The sequence below is a fragment of the Aythya marila genome (assembly GCF_965140915.1).
Source record: "Aythya marila genome assembly, chromosome: 9".
NCBI classification, from domain to species: Eukaryota; Metazoa; Chordata; class Aves; order Anseriformes; family Anatidae; genus Aythya; species Aythya marila.
The window spans coordinates 1,688,093-1,709,137 of NC_139050.1; the positions used below are offsets into that span (position 1 = coordinate 1,688,093).

General features: G+C 43.1%; 1 long non-coding RNA gene across 2 annotated transcripts in view; it reads right to left on the bottom strand.

Moving 5' to 3' along the window:
* LOC309881575 overlaps positions 1-14,695 on the bottom strand; it is a 57,339-nt gene extending 42,644 nt beyond the window's left edge. Inside the window, exon 1 of one of the 2 annotated variants that reach the window (XR_014318159.1) lies at positions 14,565-14,695. This is a non-coding gene — a long non-coding RNA (uncharacterized lncRNA). The remainder of the gene's footprint in view (positions 1-14,564) is intronic. The other variant, XR_014318160.1, reaches the window with a different exon arrangement.
* Between the last annotated feature and the right edge of the window lie 6,350 nt (positions 14,696-21,045).

Sequence of the window (21,045 nt, forward strand, 5' to 3'; positions counted from 1 at the left end):
AGGTTTTTGCTTTGTCACTTGATACTTGATTCTAGTGGAAGACATCCCTGCCCATGGCACGGGGGCTGGAACTAGACCGTCTTGAATATCCCTTCTTATGAAGGGACAATCTTATGTCCCCTCAAGCTATCTTATGATTCTATGATGATATTATTAGGATTTTTTTTTATTAATATGAAATAATGGGATTTTTAAGTTTTCCTATTAGACTCCTCTTCCCTCACAACTTCTTTGTAAACTGCACACTTGCTATCCAGTGTGTTTATTATGGATGTTTGTATACACGCTAATTGCCATCATCCACTCTCCTGATAGCTGAGTTGTGGTTAAGGGCAGCTCATCTCCCCTTTCACGGGTCTGAGCAGACAAAAGAATTGAATAATATACACTGTTAATCAGAGGATTAGTTATTTCAAGTGGTGATCTGAGTTAAAGCAGTGATTTGAAAGCAGCTGCAGTGAGATCACACACCCTTTGTGCAGTAAAAGGACAAACAAGGAGAAAGATACAGGAAAAGCAGCCAGAACCACAGCTGACTACAATGCTCAAAACCACATATATGTCTACTGAGTGAGTGTACAAGCACAATGTACCACGGTAGCCATTAGCTATAGGGAAAGTGTCCAAAACTAAAACAACCACAGAACTTTCTTTGCTTAAAAAACAAACAAACAAAAACCGTTTAAGCCAAACATTATCTTTCTGCAATACTTCGTTAGGGCAATGCTGCTACAACGTCAAAAAAATATAAAACATTATAAAAATCACAAATCACAGCAGCCAGACACACAATCCTCTAGAGGCCACACGGAAACAAAATTGCTGCAACATTTTTGACAGATTGCTGACAGAAAATTGCTGACAGAAGTTGCGAAATCTTCAGTGCTTGTTCTCATGGGGAACTTCAACTTCCCTGACATATCCTGGAAGCACAACACAGCCCTGAGAAAGCAGTCTAGGAGGTTTCTGGAGAGCGTGGAAGATAGCTTCCTGACGCAGCTGGTTAGTGAACCTACCAGGGGTGGTGCCCCGCTAGACCTTCTCTTCACAAACAGAGAAGGACTGGTGGAGGACGTGATCGTCGGGAGCTGTCTTGGGCAGAGTGACCATGAAATGGTGGAGTTCACTATTCTTGGTGAGGCCAGGAAGGGGACCAGTAAAACCGCTATATTGGACTTTCGGAGGGCTGACTTTGAGCTGCTCAGGACACTAGTTGGTGGAGTCCCTTGGGAGGCGGTTCTGAAGGGCAGAGGAGTCCAGGAAGGCCGGGCACTCTTCAAGAGGGAAATCTTAATGGTGCAGGAACGGTCTGTCCCCACGTGCCCTAAGATGAGCTGGCGGGGAAGAAGACCAGCCTGGCTGAACAGAGAATTGTGGCTTGATCTTAGGAGAAAAAAGAGGGTTTATAATCTTTGGAAAAGTGGGCAGGCCACTAGGGAGGACTTTAAGGATGTAGCGAGGCTGTGCAGGGACAAAATTAGGAAGGCCAAAGCTCATCTGGAGCTCAATCTGGCTACTGCCGTTAAAGATAACAAAAAACGTTTCTATAAATACATCAACACAAAAAGGAGGACTAAGGAGAATCTCCATCCTTTACTGGATGCGGGGGGAAACTTAGTTACAAGAGATGAGGAAAAGGTGGAGGTGCTCAATGCCTTCTTTGCCTCAGTCTTTAGCGGCAATACCGGTTGTTCTCTGGATACTCAGTACCCTGAGGTGGTGGAACGTGATGGGGAGCAGGATGTGGCCCTCACTATCCACGAAGAACTGGTTGGTGACCTGCTACGGCACTTGGATGTGCACAAGTCGATGGGGCTGGATGGGATCCACCCAAGGGTACTGAGAGAACTGGCAGAGGAGCTGGCCAAGCCACTATCCATCATTTATCAGAAGTCCTGGCGATCGGGGGAGGTCCCAGTTGACTGGCGGCTAGCAAATGTGACGCCCATCTACAAGAAGGGCCGGAGGGCTGACCCAGGAAACTACAGGCCTGTCAGTTTGGCCTCAGTGCCAGGGAAGCTCATGAAGCAGATCCTCCTGAGAGTCATCACGCAGCACTTGCAGGGCAAGCAGGCGATCAGGCCCAGTCAGCATGGGTTTATGAAAGGCAGGTCCTGCTTGATGAACCTGATCTCCTTCTATGACAAAGTGACGCGCTGGGTGGATGAGGGAAAGGCTGTGGATGTGGTCTACCTTGACTTCAGCAAGGCTTTTGACACCGTCTCCCACAGCATTCTCCTCAAGAAACTGGCTGCTCTTGGCTTGGACTGGCACACGCTTCGTTGGGTTAGAAACTGGCTGGATAGCCGGGCCCAAAGAGTTGTGGTAAATGGAGTCAAATCCAGTTGGAGGCCAGTCACTAGTGGCGTCCCTTAGGGCTCGGTGCTGGGGCCGGTCCTCTTTAATATCTTCATTGATGATCTGGACGAGGGTATTGAGTGCACCCTCAGTAAGTTCGCAGATGACACCAAGTTAGGTGCGTGTGTCGATCTGCTTGAGAGTAGGAAAGCTCTGCAGGAGGATCTGGATAGGCTTCACCGATGGGCTGAGGTCAACTGCATGAAGTTCAACAAGGCCAAGTGCCGGGTCCTGCACCTGGGGCGCAATAACCCCAAGCAGAGCTACAGGCTGGGAGATGAGTGGTTGGAGAGCTGACTGGCAGAGAAGGACCTGGGAGTGATGGTGGATAGTCGTCTGAATATGAGCCAGCAGTGTGCTCAGGTGACCAAGAAGGCCAACGGCATCCTGGCTTGTATCAGAAACAGTGTGGCCAGCAGGGCTAGGGAGGTGATCGTCCCCCTGTACTCAGCTCTGGTGAGGCCGCACCTCGAGTACTGTGTTCAGTTTTGGGCCCCTCGCTACAAGAAGGACATCGAGGTGCTTGAGCGGGTGCAGAGAAGGGCGACAAAGCTGGAGAGCGTCCTGGAGAACAAGTCCTACGAGGAGCGGCTGAGGGAGCTGGGCTTGTTCAGCCTGGAGAAGAGGAGGCTCAGGGGTGACCTTATCGCTCTCTATAGGTACCTCAAGGGAGGCTGTAGCGAGGTGGGGGTTGGTCTGTTCTCCCACGTGCCTGGTGACAGGACGAGGGGGAATGGGCTTAAGTTGCGCCAGGGGAGTTTTAGGTTAGGTGTTAGGAAGAACTTCTTTACTGAAAGGGTTGTTAGGCATTGGAACAGGCTGCCCAGGGAAGTGGTGGAGTCACCATTCCTGGAAGTCTTCAAAAGACGTTTAGATGTAGAGCTTAGGGATATGGTTTAGTGGGGACTGTTAGTGTTAGGTCAGAGGTTGGACTCGATGATCTTGAGGTCTCTTCCAACCTAGAAATTCTGTGATTCTGTGATTTATTTAACAAAACACACAAAAATATCCAGGATTCCGATTTAGCTGTCCCTGCCATGGGGTTCAGCCATGGAGGAAGCACATTTTCTAACATAAATATTGAAGAAAACAAAGCAATATACACACACTTTCAAGAACTCAAGAATAACATCTCCATTTTATAGTCAGTAATAAACAAACAAAATCACATGCTTTTCCAAACAACATTGCTTCCTATGCTCCAGAAAACACCTGAGGAGAAATCACGGGGTGAGAGCAGCAGCACCTGAACCACAAAGCTTAGTAGTGTTCAAGAAATCCCAACCCTACAGCAAAAATCTTTAACCAATGTGAAACAAAACCTGCAAAAGCACAGCATTGAACAGACACCTTTGAGCCAGTTGCAATTTCCCCAGTGAGCACCAACCATCAATCTTACAATGCTCCAAAACATTGTGCACCAAAATTTTATCCTTCCCATGCAAAGCCTAAGATATCAAATTTCTGAGGTGTTCATTCACCATGGCCGTAATCATCTTCACAGGCCTCTGGGATGATACAGCTAGAGATTCTGCCTGGTATGAGTTAATTAAGAGAAGAGACTGCACAGCCCTCTGGCAGAAAGCACACAGGAATGGAAACCATTCAAAAAAATGAATCATTTCTTCTGGGTTTGGATAAGGAAGATGTTGACTGTAGTGGGAAACCAATATGCATCTGCCTCTCTTCCACATGTAATACACTTAGTTCTGACAGAACCCCCAGCAAACTGTTTGTCCACTCATACTTTTCAGGCAGTCCAGCGAACCTGGTTAAAATCCAACAAATAAAGTAGCATTTTTAAAAGCGGTATTAAAATAAAATTTTCCTCACTTTACTTACAACACTCAGATATTATAATGCTGTTCTCCATATGTGCTATACAAATGGTAAAGTAAAATCAGCCTAGTGAACATTAAAGATATTTTAATAATATATTACTACTATTATAAAAATAAAAGTGTTTTGGGGAGCGTTTTTGTCGTCTTCGATCATTGGCATACATCTGCCCTCCAGACACTATTCCAGTATTCCACAGAGAACACCACATTCTGCATAATACATTTTTACTTTGCATTTCACCTTCATGGGAAGTGACATTAATACATCATTAAAGTGACAGCTCTTTCCAATGATGTATTAGTTTAAATGTTCACATCAGATTATCCTAGAAAATACAGTACTAAATGTTGAATTCCAATAAGATATTCTGGCCAAGGACGTCAAGATTTGTTCCACTAATAGTCATGATTCAGTAGGATCTAGAAACCAAAAAAAGTGCCACAACCTTTAAATGTTTAGAACTAGATAGCTTACACATAATACTATAAGTGTAGAGGGAGTGAGGGAGAGGTAAAACTGCAGGTGCACACCTGAAAAGGAATTAAAATAAAATCATATTTTTTTCATCTCTCCCATTTTCCCCTTAACATACTGCTACAATTGGCCACTGAGCTGGAAGAGCCTTGAGCCTTCTTTTCTGCAGAAACAGGTGAGAGTGTCTGACTCAAGCAGAGTTTTCTTGACCAAGCACACCAACAGTCAGATGACTGCTGTGACCCCTTAAGTCCCTGAAAGTGAACTTGTGCTTAGGATGAAGAGCTGGGAAATAGATACCGGTGAGATCAAACACAGCACCAAGGCAGACTACAGTCATGGAAGCAATGCATGTACAGGCAGGTGAAGTAGCTCGATTACAGTGGCAAGATAAATCTTGGAAGCCAAGCAGCTTCACATCATTTAGAAGTCTGTAACTAACACTAGCAGAGCCTTCAGATTATTGCCTAAATCCTTTTAAGCCATGCTGACTTAATCAAAGGTCTTCCTATAGAGTTCAAAATTGAAAAGTACTTGTGTCTTAATGCCTAGCCTGTTTCAGATTTCATCATTTGGTTGACAAAGCTGCTAAGAAAATTGAAAATAAAAACATGTCAAATTCATCCATTAGAACACCAGAAGAAATGAGAGCAAGCCAGGGTAATCATTTCAAGTGCTCTCATTCACTCTTCTGGCAGAACCAAGATTTTTCTTTGCAATCGACTCCTATTATATTGGGTTTCTTGGCCACACTAATAAAGGTCCTGAGCACTTAGAAAAGGGAATTGGGGAAATCAACATTACAAGAGAAAGAAAAAGAAGGAAAAAAAAGTTTGCTCTGCTCAGGTTATGAAGCAGGAAAGATTTCTACTGCACATTAAAAAAAGGGTTACTGAAAGGGTTGTTAGGCATTGGAACAGGCTGCCCAGGGAAGTGGTGGAGTCACCATCCCTGGAAGTCTTCAAAAGACGTTTAGATGTAGAGCTTAGGGATATGGTTTAGTGGGGACTGTTAGTGTTAGGTCAGAGGTTGGACTCGATGATCTTGAGGTCTCTTCCAACCTAGAAATTCTGTGATTCTGTGATTTATTTAACAATAGGGATATTGGGGGATAATAGGGATATGGTTTAGTGGAGGGCTGTTAGCGTTAGGTTGGAGGTTGGACTCGATGACCTTGAGGTCTCTTCCAACCTAGAAAATTCTGTGATTCTGTGATTCTGTGATTATTCTGTATTTTCTGTAATAAACCTTAATTCAACAGCCACACAACAGTCATCTCAAACAGTATAGTGCACTTCCACACCCCACACCCCCAAATATATTCTCATGTACTGAAACTCAGATTACTAAATTGAAAAAGACATAGAAGCAAAAGGCTTCCTGATAGTTAAGCAATCACCAGTATATATTAAAAAGTAATACCTAAAATGAAAACAATCACCTCCCATTCCTGCTGTGCTTACAGAAAGAGAAAAAGAAGAAGGCTGTGTTACACATTTGCATGGCAGGGTTTAAGTAGTTGGGGGGTGTAGGGGTGGCCTCTCTGAGGAGTCTGTCGTGGTTCCGCACGAGTAGACAGCTGAGCTCCACCACAGCCACTCTCTCACTCCCGCTCCTCAAAGAGGAATGGGGAGAAAATACAATGAAAAGGGCTCAAAGGTTGAGATAAGGACGAGAAAATCACGCAATAATTATTGTAATGGGCAAAACAGACTCAGCATAAGAAGATAGTAAGATTTATTGCTCATTACTAACAAGCTAGAGAAGTGCGAAACAAAGGAAAGAAACCAAAAGCACCTTCCCCCTGCATCCACCCTCTTCCACCTCCTCCTCCCGAGCGGCGCAGGGGAACGGGGGAATGGGGGTTATGGTCAGTCTACAGCACTTCTCTGCTGCTCCTTCTCGGTCACTCTCATCTCCTGTGCTGTGGGGTCCCTCCCACGGGATGCAGTCCTTGACGAACTGATTAGTGTGGGTTGCCCACAGGCAGCAGCTCTTCTAGAGCTGCTCCAGATATGGGTCTGTACCACGGGGTCCATGCCTCAGGAGCAAACTGCTCCAACCTGGCTCCCCTACAGGCAGCAGCTCCTGCCAGGTCACCTGCTCCTGCGTGGTCTCCTCTCCACGGGCTACAGGTCCAGCTCGGAATCTGCTCCAGCAGGGGTCTTCCACAGGCGGCAGCCTCCGTCGGTGCAGGGCCACCTGCTCCACCGTGGTCTCCTCCACGGGCTGCAGCGTGGAACCCTGCTCCACCGTGGTACTCTATGGGCTGCAGGGGGACATCCTGCTTCACCATGGTCCTCACCACAGGCCGCAGGGGACTTCTGCTCCGGTGCCTGGAGCACCTCTCCCCTTCCTTCTACACTGACCTTGGCGCATGCAAGGCTGTTCCTCACTCCCTTCACTCTCCCAGCTGCTGTGTGGCGCAGCGTTTTTTTCCCTGTCTTAAATATGCTCTCACAGAGGCGCAAAACAACATCGCTTATTGGCTCAGCTCTGGAAAACAATGGGGCTCTTCCCAAACATGGGGCAGCTTCTAGATCTTTCTCACAGAAACCAACCCTATGGCCCCCTGCTACCAAAACCTTGCCACGTAAACCCACTACAGAGTCCCACACCCACCTGTGGCCAGAGCCAAAATGGTGAGCTGTAGTGCTGGGAGAACAGGTTTAAGACAGGAAAAATAAGTAAATAAGTAAATAAATAAATAAATAAATAAATAAATCTGCTGCATAACAGTAGCGAGAAGCAAGGAGAGAGAAAGTGAGAATCAGCCTTGCAGCCCCCAAGGTGAGTGCGGCAGGAAGGCAGGAGGTGCTCCAGGCACACAGCAGATGTTGCCCTGAGGCTTGTGGAGAGGCCCCTGGTGGAGCAGGCCAACACCCTGCAGCCCATGGGTTCCATGGTGGAGCCCCTGGTGGAGCTCCACACGGCAGCCCATGGAGGAGCCTCTGGTGGAGCAGGTGGATGTGGCCTGGAGGAGGTTGCAGCCCGTGGAGAGCCCCCACAGGAGCAGGCCCCAGGCCAGAGCTGCAGCCTATAGAGAAGAGCCCACACTTGAGCAGGGGGTCTGGGGGGCGCTGCCACCTGTGGGGAACCCATGCTGGAGCAGTTTGCTCCTGACAGATGGATCCTGTAGTACGGAGCCATGTGGGAGCAGTTCTTGAAGAGCTGTTGCTAGTGAGAACCTCCCTCAGGATTAGTTCAGGAAGGATGGCATAACGTGGGAGGGGGCCCACATGGAAAAGGCGCAGAGCCTGAGTGTGAAGGAGCAGCAGAGATTAAGCATCAGAAACTGACCATAGCCCCCATTCCCTGTTCCCCTACATCTCTCAGAGGGAGGAGGTAGAAGAAGGTGAATGGGGAAGGAAGGAGTTTTTAGTATGCCTTTAGTTCTCACTGCCCCATTAGTAATAGGCAATAAATTACATAAATCTCCCTTAAGCTGAGTTTGTCTTGCCTGTGACAGTAATTGACGAGCAATCTCCCTAGCCTTATCTCAACACAGGAGATTCCCCCCCCCCCCCCCCCCCCCCACTGTATTTTCTTCCCCCTCTCCTTCAGAGGAGGGGGAGTAAGAGAGCAGCATGGTGGAGCTGAGCAGCCCATTGATGTGAAACTACCACAGGCTATTACTGAGTTTGTGAATAAAAGCTACCCGTACCTACCAGTGTGCCCAGGTGGCCAAGGCGGCCAACAGCAGCCTGGCTTGTATCAGGAACAGTGTAGCCGGCAGGACCAGGGAAGTGATTGCCCCCCTGTATTCTGCTCTGCTGAGGCCACACCTCAAGTACTGCATTCAGCTTTGGGCTCCTCAGTACAAGAAGGACATCAAGGCCCTGGAGTATGTCCAGAGAAGGGCTGTGAAGCTGGTGAAGGGCCTGGAACACAAGTCCTGTGAGGAGCTGCTGAGGGAACTGGGGTTGTTTAGTGTGGAGAAGAGGAGGCTGAGGGGAGAGCTTATTGCTCTCTACAGCTACCTGAAAGAAAGTTGTGCTTGAAAGGGAGTTGTGAGGAGCTGGGGGGGGGGGAGGGGAAGGGGGGGGAGGGTAGGAATCAGCCTTTTCTCACAGGTAACTAGTAATAGGACCAGAGGGAATGGCCTCAAGTTGTGCCAGGGGTTGTTTAGGTTAGAAATGAGGAGACATTTCTTCTCAGAAAGAGTAGTCAGGCATTGGAACAGGTTACCCAGTGAAGTGGTGGTGTCACTGTCCCTGGGGGTGTTCACAGACAGTTTGGATGTGGTGCTTAAGGACATGTTTAGTGGGTGACATTGGTAGCAGGGCGATGGTTGGACCAGATGGGTCTTGAAGGTCTCTTCCAACTTTAATGATTCTGTGATTCTACCCACTGTTCCAGGCTGCCATGCCCAGGGCAAGGAGGTCCCTACCTACAGGCCCAAGTCAGGTTTACAGGCCTGAGTCAGGCCTACAAAGAGCAAGTATTAAAGACAGCCATTTTTTCCCATCTTTGAAGGGAAGCTAAGGGTTTCCCTCCCAAGAGGTTAGCCTGTTAGCCTGAGAAATAAATTGCAAAGTTTTTGCAATATTAAATTTATTTTTAGATCTCCTTTCATGAGTTCTTCCAACTCTGTGGCATATTTTCAACTCCTAAGCCAAGAAAGGGAAACAAGGAAAAAAAAAAAAAGTACTGTTGAACAGTTTCTCTTTCATTCTTGTAATTAATGTTTTTGAGGTTCCTATCTTGATCTTTCAAGGAACTAGCCAGGTGCTTACATTTACATTTTAATTGTTGAATTTATAAAGAATTTACAAAGTATATAACTTCAGGTTTACTGGAAGGTTAGATTACTTTCTCCATCATCAAAGAAATAAAAAGATTCTATTGATTCTACATTTTGTTGCATCTCAAGAGTAGAGAAGGAGTCATGACTAACCTGTTCATTGGCAAGTAGTAGGAGAAAGGCACTTCTGAATGCTGTTGTATTAGCATAATAAGTGTTATACAAACTTTAGGTTCCTCTAGTGGATAGAGCAAATTAAAAAAGTAATAATTTGAGGAAGAATTCTTTCTCCTGCCAGCAACTTCAAAGTGGCCTTTTTTTTTTTTCCTTTTTAATTGTCTTACAGCAATTACCTTACATACATTGATCAAAGTCACTAGAAATATTCCTCCACATTAAGCGATACAATGATGACAAACCACCTGCTCATGCTTAACGCAAGAGGGCAGAGGACCCAACAGTTCACACTGCAGCAAAATCACTGAGGGGAAAGAATATTGTATTTGGGACTTTATAACTGGCATCCATGACATGGCCCACTGTCTGGAGAGTGGCTCTGCAGAGTCACACTACAGTTGAGGATGCCCTTTTGGCCAGTTTCTCTCAGATGAGACATACGCATCATCAGTAATGAAATGCTCACTGGGTCAATGCTGAGGTCTTGGGCCTCGTGTAATACAGCCTTCAGCAGAGCAGCAAAGTAGGGATGTCCTCTGGAAGAAGGATGAGTGCAATTCCTATCTTCATTCTTAATTCCAGATGAAGTCATTTGTTTGATGTAGAATCACATGTTAGCAACTTAATTGCTTATTTTCTCCATGGCATTAAACTATTAATACTGCAAGTTCTCTGATTTTGGTAAATGTAGTAATGTAGTTGTGTTTTTGTTGTTTTTATTCTTTGCCACAATCAATTAATGGGATTCACAAGTGCCGAAATAATGAAAGTACCACCTCCACAGGAAACAGTTTAGGAGACTACATAAGCTTCTGAAAACCTCCCCAAAATTAGTTTGCATTCTCTAACAGCTAGAAGAAAAGATGCCAAATATGACAGAACTAGAGCTCAGTGGCACTGAACTGGATCACAGCACCACTGATAATTCCAAGGTCCTCACTACATCCTAACAGGAGATAAGATACTCAATGTCCACTCAAACCATGTGGAACAGATTCACTGTTATGGAGCCATGACTATTATTCCCCCCTCCGCCCCCCCACCCCCCCAAAAAAAAGGCAGGAATAGAAGAGGAAGAAAGAGAACGAGGAAGTTCAACCAAGCACGTGAGGAGGAACAATGACAGTCTCTAATATAATTTCATTCTTTTATGAAGAAATATCCCTCTGACTTTCCTTGGCAATTCACAAGACTGTTTGAGGCCTTTGATAGAATAAATACACCTGTGAAGAGTTCTGCTAAAGTGAGAAATCAAGCACAAATATATGGGAATGTTTGCTTCACTTTCTTCTTATATGGGCAGCTAAAAATAACTTGGAGAATTGTATTTTTATGTCTATGCCATAATAAAAACAATTAAGACTTACAGAATGGAAGAAAGAGATGGTTTCTGTTTGGGGTTTATTGAAGCTTCTGTAATTTCTACAAATACACTAGCAGCTTATCTTGAAAATTCTTTGACTCCCTGGAAACATGTTATCTTCCCTGAAATTCTTTAATCTTGCACTGTTATTTGAAAAGAAATAAAGTACCAAAATACTCAGGCCTATGAAGCTTGAATTTTGCATGGTTTGCTATGAAAATGTTAGCAGAATTTCACTTAAAAATCATTGCTTCTTTGTCCCCATCAGGAAAGTTGTTCAGGCAGAAAAACTCTTGAACATTTCATAGCCCCTGTAAATCTTTATCCTCCAGTCTGCATGAAAGATGATACTAGTGAATATGACAGACACAAGCAAACAAATATATATGCTGCCAGTGATTAAGCAGTGTTTTCAAACTAGAATAGAAGAGGGGGCCTATTTAATATTGGGACTTCTTTCTGACAGTCTTAATTTACACATCAAAAGAGAAATACACTTCAAGATTTTGTCACTTTAATGGTTTTGCTATTACATTAACTAGCAATTACTACACAATGCAATGCAAGCTGACTAGGCTTTAAATGCCAAGTCCCGATTTCCAAGGCTCCTTAGGCTGTTATTTCAGTGTCTTCCATGCTTTGAAGGGAGAAAATTACCAAGATTACAATTGCATAGATTAATAACAGCTAAAAACACCTACAAATGCTCTTTTCTATCTTCTGTGCAAGGGAGCAGAAAAAAAAAATCAGTTGCCATTTACCTTTTCCTCTGTTCTACTCAGTATATAAGATGTAAAGCACAGGGATGGAAACTAGGAGACGTGATTTCTCCTTCTCCCATGAAAGTACTAGGTTACCCTGAGACAGGTAGCTCGAACATTTGAGCAGCTTAACAATAACACATCACACTGGATCTGTGCTTTTAGATAAGCAGAATAAAGCCATGGAATGTACCATCCATCCTCTCAACAAACTGAAGAAATAGCAATCCCTCCAAAGAGCCCCTCTAATTCCAAGTTTGCAAAGCAATGGTTTGCAGAGCAGCAAACAAAGTGGAGGATTACGGAAAACACAAGTATTTCTGCTTCCTCTTTCTTATCTATGAGATTGCTAATATTAGTGCAAAGTCTGAGAATATTAAGTATCCTTTCTTCAGAATTAGAAGGTCACTGTTTCCCTTATGGTTTACTATAAAATATTACGTGTAGAGTCTTTGAGTCCCTTAAAGTAAACCCTGTATGTGATAATCACTTTTGTATGTAGCTAAGATTTTTTAATTATTTTCAGTGAGGTACCGCAAAGCTTTTCTTTGAACTATAAATTCTACACTTATTAGGGTGAGCAGAGAGCTTTAAAAATGCTGCAAATCTCCACTTTGTAGGAAACACAGTTGTTGTTACTTCCCTTATGAGTTGATACATCTGCTCTCATTTCTGGCTGTAGAGAAGAGTAGACAGGGCCTATCTTTCCTGAATTATTTCAAGTTCATTTGTATAATCCCACAACCAAAGTAGTAAAGACCATGACTTTTGCAAAGAAAGCTGAACAGAGAAACTACTCAACACCGTATTTCCATCTGCATTTCTATACAGACCTAAACCAAAGTACATCCTTACCCAGCACACCCATTGTACAATGGACAATGAAGAGTCTGTGCCCATAGCAGCAAGCAGTATTCTTTTCATCATAAGCAATACACAAAGGGTGTTCAGGCATTTGCTCTCGACATTTACTCTTCTCCCTTCTCCACAATCTTTTTACCCTCTATAGTGTCTGTCAAGGCACAGCAATAGGTATGAACACAGAGTTTTCCCATAATGTTGCAAGCATCGGGATCAAGACTGATGAAGTTGGATGAACACAGGAAAGCTACCAAGGAAAAAATAAAATGCCACCCAGCGAAGTGGTATTGCTCGCCATCATTAGTTCTTCCCACTCGTCTCATAAATCAACATTAATTCCTTAATATTAAAGATAAAATCTAGAGCTGCTGTGAAGCTGCTGATACTGGTAAACAGACACCAGATCAAGATTTTCAGGTTTTGCATTACTTAGTATCAACCAGGGATGCTGACACTGAGCACTCACAAATGGTCCTTACCCATTCCTCAGTCTTTAAATGTCCCTGTGATTCCTTCCCAAAATTCTTGCCACTTGTCGTGGTTCTGCTCGAGTGGGCAGCCGACCTCCACCACAGCCGCTCTCTCACTCCCCCTCCTCAAAGAGGAACAGGGAGAAAATACGATGAAAAGGGCTCAAAGGTTGAGATAAGGACAAGAAAGTCACACAGTAATTATAGTAACGGGCAAAACAGACTCGGCATAGGGAGATAGTAAGATTTATTGCTTATTACAGTCAAGCTAGAGAAGTGCGAAACAAAGGAAAGAAACCAAAAGCACCTTCCCCCCCATCCACCCTCTTCCACCTCCTCCTCCCGAGTGGCACAGGGGAACAGGGGAATGGGGGTTATGGTCAGTCTACAGCACTTCTCTGCCACTCCTTCTCGGTCACTCTTGTCTCCTGTGCTGTGGGGTCCCACCCACGGGATGCAGTCCTTGATGAACTGATCCAGCGTGGGCTTCCCACAGGCAGCAGCTCTTCTAGAGCTGCTCCAGATATGGGTCCGTACCACGGGGTCCATGCCTCAGGAGCAAACTGCTCCAACCTGGCTCCCCTACAGGCAGCAGCTCCTGCCAGGTCACCTGCTCCTGCGTGGTCTCCTCTCCACGGGCTACAGGTCCAGCTCGGAATCTGCTCCAGCAGGGGTCTTCCACAGGCGGCAGCCTCCGTCGGTGCAGGGCCACCTGCTCCACCGTGGTACTCCATGGGCTGCAGGGGGACATCCTGCTTCACCATGGTCCTCACCACAGGCCGCAGGGGACTTCTGCTCCGGTGCCTGGAGCACCTCTCCCCCTCCTTCTACACTGACCTTGGCGCCTGCAAGGCCATTCCTCACTCCTTTCACTCTCCCAGCTGCTGTGTGGCGCAGCATTTTTTTCCCTGTCTTAAATATGCTCTCACAAAGGCGCAAAACAACATCGCTTATTGGCTCAGCTCTGGAAGACAATGGGGCCCTTCCCAAACATGGGGCAGCTTCTAGATCTTTCTCACAGAAACCACCCCAATGACCCCCTGCTACCAAAACCTTGCCACATAAGCCCACTACACCACTTACTATGCAAATTCACTATGATAAAATATAACCTGTATTTGGGCATAAAGTTTAGGCAATCAAAATACAGTTAATATGTTTTTCTGTCTATAATAGTATTCTGGAAAGGAAATAGAGCAAGTAAACTTGCTATATATACAGAGATCTGTGGGCTGGTATCAGATCTCTATGTACAAGAAAGTTTTACTCCATCTTGACAATCCCTGACAAAAACTTTTCTTTTCCTCTTTCGAATACATTGGTCCAATTTTGTGCAAGAAAAACGCAACACATTTCTGTCCCTCGTGATCCCTAACACTAGGAATTCACCCACTGGTCATGCAAAGTTTATGCACACACACAGCCCTCCCTCTTTTTTTCCCCCTCTTCTCAAAACTTTCTGTAGTATAATTTTTGTCTCCAGCATCAATGTGACAAACATCATATGACATTACCTCAATAGATGGCTTTCAGGAGTCTGCTTATTAGACAACAAGACCAGAAAATCCCTCTGGAGAACAGAGCTAATAGTCCCTATATTTATTCACTTTATATATATATTAAGCTCTAGATTCCTGTATTTATAGTTTGATTGTACATTAATTCAATTATGCCTTAATAAGTGAAGATGGTTTAGGGGGTTGGGAGTGGGGGACAGGTTACAGTTACAGCTTAATAATTTATTTTTCAGTTAAATCCAAGTTATTTTCATGATTTATTAAACATTCCACTGGTATGGTATTAAACAGGGTCCAGAAGAAATTAATGATTAGGAGGTAATAGCTAGAGATCCTATCACTGTTACTCAGCTAAACTGATTTTCCTAGAATAGCTAAATTAAAAAAACAAAACAAAACAAAACAAAAAACTATATAACAATTTGTGAAATTTCATTGGTAAGCATACTACATATTGCTAAATTCTAAAGGAAAGTGGTTTTTTTTTTTTTCCATCTTAGTTTTCAGAGTTCAGAACAGTGTTTTTTTTTTTTTTTGTTTGTTTGTTTTTGTTTTTTTAATTAAACTTTTCTACAAGATGGCTCACATTCTTTAGGCTTGAAAAGATCCACTGATTCACTGACAGAACTAGAGCTGAGTGGCACTGAACTGGATCACAGCACCACTGATAATTCCAAGGTCCTCACTACATCCTAACAGGAGATAAGATACTCAATGTCCACTCAAACCATGTGGAACAGATTCACTGTTATGGAGCCATGACTATTATCCCCCCCACACCTTTTTTTTTTTTTTTTTTTTTTTTTTTTAAAGAGAAATTAAGCTTCTCTGATGTAGCTTGTACTAAGTTTAGTATTTACTCACACGGAACTTCCATGTTCAATTCATTGTCTTAACCGTAGAGGCAAAGGAATGCACTACAGATAACCCAGCTTTTTAAAGACCTCAAATTTATTCCCTTCTCCATTATACATCACCTTACAGCATACACATTTCTCCCTATGAAGACAACAATATAACATCAGGGCTTTAATACCCAGCAAGAGGGGTTGGAATGAACCTACCAGTGGCTGCTGAGGGCAGCTAAACAGTAGCAAAGCCTGGTGTTAACACACCAGCTGAGTGAGTTGATATCATCTCATTCCAGGTTTTTACCCCAAATTGCTTTCCCAATAACTGGGGCAGAGGAGCAGAACAGATGCCTCAGCCAACCCAGTTTACAACTTGGGCTTCCAGACTACCTCACTACACCTCCACCTCACCCACGGTCATTCTCTTCCACCTTCTTTCACACCCATGGAGCATAGGGATACAGCCCCTAAAAGCTTTCAGCTCCGCACCTTGAATGCTGCTGCCACCATTCCCCCTAGCAACATACCTAAATTGGTTGAAAGCACACATACTGTTCTTGATGGCACAATCATTCAAGAACTGTGTGTTGTACCCAAAATCCTAGAACTGGAATGATGTTTTCTAATGCTTTCACCCATGATATTACAAGCATAATCCAGTCAACATTAAAGAAGGATTACTACATCATTTGCAGTCCAGCTACATGATGTCATGCCATTACCTACTTTTCCTTAAAATCTCCTCAGAGAAGCAGGGTTGCTCTGCTACACAGTTCTGAACTAATCTGGGAAAAGTCACACTTCATAGAAACCAAGAGTTTGAGAACCCTCTGAATAATTAAGGGAAAAAAAATATGTTCCTTTACCAGACTGAGCATCACATCAGAGGCTGCCATCTCAATACTGCTGTAAGAGCACCCTGACTCTCAATTACAAAGATATCTCACAGATGAGATGTCAGCTGCAGATGAGTAGCCTTCAGGGAGAGAATACAGAAAAGTATTTTATCTCTCATGTATTTTCTCCCGTTATATCTCCCATGTATTTTCTCCATGAAGAAGCTTGCAAGGTGCCACTAATACCTTACTGAGTTAAACTGATCATAGAGATTATTCCACCTCCAACCTCCTCCTTTTTCAGATGGAATGTTCTGTTTCAGAAAATGAACTCAAATTTATTAGAGTTTATTCAGGTCTCCTTAAGCTATTAAAATTTTATCTGCATTAAAGAAGCAAACAAGCAATTTGCTAGAACTTCAAAAAAGGTCTTGCATCTTGCACATTTAGAGCCATTCAAAAATTTAGGCACATGTCCATCACCCTGTATGTGTCCACGTAGACTTGATATATGATAAATACAGCTTAGTTCAATAGCATAAAACACTTGAAATATCTCACAACATCAAGTAATAAACCATGATAAGAAAATGATTCTCAGAATGACTGTGTCCGAGTGCAATCAACGTGTATCATCAGAAATGCAGAGCACAGGAGTTTATGGTAGATTTTTAACTTCTGGCATAGCCTGATCAAATGCAGCGCAGGCTGCACATTCTAGACCAGCGCACCACTGGAATGTCTTATTGTGTCTAGTGATTGCTTGGCCTTGCAGCCATTCAAAACATCTCCAATGATATTGAGAAAAATCTATCTATGCCCTACTTAGGAGTCAGCACTGTGCTACAAGCAATAAACAATGCAAACAGTGAAATCAGCAGGAGATGAAGGCCACCTTATCAAGGCAGACAAAACCATAGATTTTGGGGATACACAAGAAGTTTTACAGCAATTCACCAAAATAAGTGTTTCTGCCTGGAGACTTGTCAGTTGCATAATATTATCTTATGCAGTTTTAAACACCATAAACACCATTTTTTTATTTTATTTTTTGTCATAGACCACAAAAACTTTTGTTACTGCATGTAACATTTTCTCATGGTTGTAGTTTTGGCCACATAAAACTACTGAGATTTTGGATCCTAGAAAGAGTATGCACAAAGTAGCATTCCCAGGAGAAAAAAATACTAATGAATTAATCATACATTTGAAGTACTCCCACTTAGAAAATTGGACCATCTGAAATTGAACATTGTCTGTTCTCATAAAGGGCTGATCACATGTATACTTCGGTAGCAAATTGCTTTGAAGATAGGAAGGTGGAAAATCAATCTATAGTTAGCTGGCAGTCTGGGGTCAGAGGAAGTAATTCACACTCATCTGGTTTTCATGAACTTTACTTTAAAGAAAAGCAAAGTGGATACATAGAGTAAACATGCTTCTTTTCTGTATAGATAGTCTTAGGATATAGTCAAACATTATGTCCCTGTCCTATCTATCCTAAGTTGTATATATGACACGGTCTAGATCCCTCCTTAGAACAGAAGCATGCTTCTGTTATAGCTGTAAATGATCCTCACCCTCTGTGACTACTGTAAACTACTCATCACATCAGGCACTGAGCACTATCATACTTCAGAAGTCAACGTTTTGTAGATGTGGCATATCTCCTGTAGCTAATCTTCCCTGGGCATTCAGTAAAATCAGAATATTTTCAAAGTTAATCAATGCCATTTATATTTTAAGTATCTCCATAAATAGTATATTTAAACAGAACCACCTACATATAGCAATGGCACTAACTTTGACTATGGCAGATTAATAAGTCTCTCCAGTACTCTTTTCAGAATTGTAGGGAGATGTTGCTCGTTGTGGCATAACAGCTCTTGGACAAAATTCTATTAAAACTGTGCCCCCTCCCTTTCTTTTCCCCCCAGCTAATTTTCTTCTGCATATCTTTAGATTTTTAATTGATGAACACTAACACGTCTGTTTAATATCTCCCCATGTAGGTTGTACCTGTATAGAACAAGATCAGAATTGTGGGGAAAAAAATCCTGCAAAACATGTCAGTAATTGTGCCCTAAAAAGGTCACATTGCAGTACTATAGTCTGCGACTGTGAATAAGATTACTATAGATATATGCATAATTAGCCACTTTACAGGAGTTTTTGGAGCTGAAAAATTACAGACAATTCTGAGAAAATAAAGTTATCACCTCATTGAGCTGTAAAAAAACATTAACAAAAAATGTCAGCGACAAAAGGATTATCTAAGTAATTGCTAATAAATTTCTATGATCAGAAATTATTCCCATAGCTTCCCATCAAAGGAAGAATGCACTATGACGACAGTCAAATTAACCAATTCATCTCATATCAAATATATGTAAGGAGTTACTCTCTCATAAACCTCACTATAGGATCATTACAAGTAATTATATGGCCACAGAATTTCAAGACTTACATTCAGAACAAATTTTTCTTTGGGCAATGTGTAAACAGATTAAATTTCAATTCTTTTATCATTTTCTTTAGGAAAAAAAAAAAAAAAAAAAAAAAGTACAGATGTGTTAAGACAAGCACCAGGGCATCACTCTATCAACAACCCTGTAAATTACACCACTGACTTCCATTCCAATCTGGGCAACATTGAGAAGCTTCAGCCTGGTGCAAGCCTTAAGCTACAGTACCAAATTCAGATGCATTCCTATCCCGGTGAGAGACAAAAACACAGACAATGGTGAGCATCAATGTCACCATTTGTAGACAAAGACTACTACAGGATTAGCTGGGGAGGGGGTGGAAAAAGGGAAGTGATGAAGGGACAAATTCAATTCTACAGGTATGACCTCCAGGGAAGCCCACTATTGCCCTTTTCCAATCCATGAGAATCTACTCAACGGATAACACCAAACCTCAGATGAGATTCCAAGCCTGTCTGTGAAATTCAGACAACAACTTCCCAGAAAGATGGTGGTGGGGAAGAGGGGTGTAATATGACCCTCAAGTCCAATGCAGTTTAATAGTGCAAATTTTTATATGGAAACCATATTACATACTACAGGCCTTGCCTTGTTGTCAAGATACAGCATAATATATATATATGGCACTATTTGAAGTGTCACAGCCTGTCTCATATCCTGATGTTCTTTGCTGCACTTAAACAAGGGGCACTGTATGACAGCCACTGATGCACGCCATTAATACTTCATGCTCTTATCTGCTTTTTATTTCCATTAGCACCAACCACCTCTTGACCAAAAAGCTGCTAACTGAACAGTAAAGCCCTTTACAAAGCAGATCTACGTTTCTAGCAAAATGGTTCTTCCCATTTTTATTCAGAATGATGGAAACTATTAGTATAATCTCAAATGCAGGCAATATCACAGAGATAGTGCCAGTACCCGCTGACTGGTTTTGAAGATTTTTTTGATGAGTCAGAAAACTCATAATTATTAACTCACAAACTAGCATAGACCCAATTCACAAAGTATCAAATCCAGGCATAGTTGACTTGTACATTAGACTCACTGAACTTTAAATTATCTCTTGCTTATGGCCTTCCACTCTCCCCAACTTATGAATAGTAATTGACTGAATTTGTTGCAATATGAACAATGCACTTTTTAGATCTAAATACCTTTTTACTATTGCCTTTATTATACCAATTTATGAAGAATATCAGTCTCCAACATCAAAAATAAAGGAGCTTTGCATGGTAAAATTCTTGTGATAAAAAGAAAATTGCACACATCTGTAACATCAGCTTTTCCTTAATTGCTAAACTTTTTTTTTGTCTGTAGCAGGAAGGCTCGTCTGGACACATGGATTCCTATAGAGAACCAGAATGATTATTTTTATAAACATCTTTAATAAATTTATTACTAGTTGTGGGATTTTCCTTCCTGTTTTATTTTTTTTCTCTTCTTCTTTTTCTTCCCCTCAAAGTAAAAGCAAACGCAGCACTGCGATCATATTGCTCATGGAAGAGGAAGCATCACAAAAGAGATGGCTTTTCTGTTGATTCTTTCTTGGAGGTGGGGGGGATATATTTTATTTTTAAACATGAACAGCTTGGTAACAAATGTGTCTTTATCTTAGTTCACAGGACAGGTGGAGACTGGCCTCTGAAGCAATTGATTCTCCCAGGCCAGTCCTAGGGCAACCCTGGCAATACGTACAGATTGGGTGATGAAATGCTGGAAAGCAGCCACGCAGAGAGGGATCTGGGGGTTGTGGTTGACAGCAAGTTGAATATGAGCCAGCAGTGTGCCCTGGCAGCCAGGAGGGCCAACCGTATCCTGGGGTGCATCAAGCACGGCATCGCTAATCAGTCGAGGGAGGTGATTGTCCCACTCTACTCTGCACTGGTGCAGCTTCACCTCGAGTACTATGTGCAGTTCTTGGCACCACAGTACAAAAAGGACATTAAACTGTTGGAGAGTGTCCAGAGGAGGGCGACGAAGATGGTGAAGGGCCTAGAGGGGAAGACGTATGAGGAGCAGCTGAGGTCACTGGGCCTGTTCAGCCTGGAGAAGAGGAGACTGAGGGAGGACCTCATCGCGGTCTACAACTTCCTCGCAAGGGGGAGTGGAGAGGCAGGTGACCCATTCTCCTTAGTCACCAATGATAGGACCTGTGGGTATGGTGTTAAGCTGAGGCAGGGGAAGTTTAGGCTGGCCATCAGGAACAAGTTCTTCATCGAGAGGGTGGCTGCACACTGGAACAGGCTCCCCAGTGAAGTAGTCACTGCACCAAGCCTGTCTGAATTTAAAAAGCGAGTGGACT